We start from the raw sequence: 2,500 nt of genomic DNA on the forward strand, positions 1-2,500 counted from the left end.
TACCGCAATGTAACGCAATTTGTACCGCAATGTAACGCAATTTGTACCGCAATGTAACGCAATTTGTAACGCAATTTGTGTCAAACCTAACCCACGTTGTGCCTTAACCTAACCCACGTTGTGCCTTAACCTAACCCACGTTGTGCCTTAACCTAACACACGTTGTGCCTTAACGTAACCCACGTTGTGCCTTAACGTAACCCACGTTGTGCCTTAACGTAACCCACGTTGTGCCTTAACGTAACCCACGTTGTGCCTTAACGTAACCCACGTTGTGCCTTAACGTAACCCACGTTGTGCCTTAACGTAACCCACGTTGTGCCTTAACGTAACCCACGTTGTGCCTTAACCTAACCCACGTTGTGCCTTAACCTAACCCACGTTGTGCCTTAACCTAACACACGTTGTGCCTTAACGTAACCCACGTTGTGCCTTAACGTAACCCACGTTGTGCCTTAACGTAACCCACGTTGTGCCTTAACGTAACCCACGTTGTGCCTTAACGTAACCCACGTTGTGCCTTAACGTAACCCACGTTGTGCCTTAACCTAACCCACGTTGTGCCTTAACCTAACCCACGTTGTGCCTTAACCTAACCCACGTTGTGCCTTAACCTAACCCACGTTGTGCCTTAACCTAACCCACGTTGTGCCTTAACGTAACCCACGTTGTGCCTTAACGTAACCCACGTTGTGCCTTAACGTAACCCACGTTGTGCCTTAACGTAACCCACGTTGTGCCTTAACGTAACCCACGTTGTGCCTTAACGTAACCCACGTTGTGCCTTAACGTAACCCACGTTGTGCCTTAACGTAACCCACGTTGTGCCTTAACCTAACCCACGTTGTGCCTTAACCTAACCCACGTTGTGCCTTAACCTAACCCACGTTGTGCCTTAACCTAACCCACGTTGTGCCTTAACCTAACCCACGTTGTGCCTTAACCTAACCCACGTTGTGCCTTAACCTAACCCACGTTGTGCCTTAACCTAACCCACGTTGTGCCTTAACCTAACCCACGTTGTGCCTTAACCTAACCCACGTTGTGCCTTAACCTAACCCACGTTGTGCCTTAACCTAACCCACGTTGTGCCTTAACCTAACCCACGTTGTGCCTTAACCTGCTCTGTAATTGGCATATGACACGTTACATTAATCTAGTGTTGTCTAACCACAACCCTCTGAATATAGTTCGCTACTCGCACCGCCCACCCTCTTGTGTGTCGTTTCATGTTGAACACTTCGCAAGTGTTGCTTACTTTTTACATGCTCCCGCTGTACACTGTAATGTGGACAACTGCAGGATGTACATCGCCCCCCCCCCTCCACCCTGCCTTCGCACGCTGGTCGTTCAGGTGCTTGCGTGTTCAATGCCCTTCGCAGCTGTTCACTGGCATTCGCATGTCGAAGCGCTCAGTCTACGTCGTGGTACGGCCTGTGTCCACTGTCCGCTGATATCGTAAGCTTAATCCTCACATTGTACTGCACATAGGTCCGTATGTACTGAATGATACGCTGTGGCACATGTGTGACCGTACGACTGCGCCCAACAACAGCGAACCATACGGTCCAAATGTTGTGCACTCAGCCACGTGCCGTCTCCCCATAACAGCTACATTGCAGTGTGGTACGCCATAGAGACGTGTGGGAGTAACGGACGCCCTGGATGGCGATCAGCATGAGCCGTCTGTTGATGTAGTGGCGCGTGTATTCAAACGTAGTCGTCTCTTCTCACACAGTGTGATAGCATGGTGCACCGCGTTCCACATCTGCGACATGGTACAGATGCTGGTTGACAGTCGGTCTCGTAATGGACATCGCATACGTAGGGGGCCACCTCCCACGTGTTCTCTAGTCGTGCACATTTTGTTGCGTGTATGTGGGCAGACGTAGTGTGTCGTGACACCTAACAGACAGGTATGCAATAATCGTTGCATTTGCAAACTGGGATGGACGTCTACGTTTGCTGGTGACGTGACGCAACGCAAATGAACAACTGGTAAACCCATTGTGGTGCGGTTGTTGTTGCTGGAGGTAAATCAGTAAGGGCAAATCTGTGTGTGAAGCGATACGCGGCGGTGGCTGGGTGGGACCGTCCCCGGCCGGTGAGGGGGGGCCGCCCGGCGTGCTGGCCGCGCGGTGCGTGGGCGCACGCGCTACAGCCGGCTGGTGGGGGCGCCCAGTGGCAGGCGCGCCGGCCGACGGACGCGGCAGGCGGCGCAGCTGCGCGCCGGGGCACCCTGCGCGCGGCGCCGGGCGGCCAAAGTGGGTCCTCGCGGGCCCGGTGCGAAGCGCGGTGGACATCTGCAGTGTGCTGGTCCGACTGAGGACTGTGTGCGTTGAGGATGCGCCGCCGCCCGGCACTCGGCGCCGCGACGCCGTCTGCTGCTCGGTCGCCCCAGCGGTTCTCGCTGGTGGTTTGTATCGCAGTTGTGCAGACGTGTTGGCACGTGCGCTGTGCTGGGAGAGTTCGCTTCGGCACCCACGTGGGGCCTTTGCCC

The sequence above is a fragment of the Schistocerca cancellata genome, unplaced genomic scaffold (genome assembly GCF_023864275.1).
Source record: "Schistocerca cancellata isolate TAMUIC-IGC-003103 unplaced genomic scaffold, iqSchCanc2.1 HiC_scaffold_685, whole genome shotgun sequence".
Lineage (NCBI taxonomy): Eukaryota > Metazoa > Arthropoda > Insecta > Orthoptera > Acrididae > Schistocerca > Schistocerca cancellata.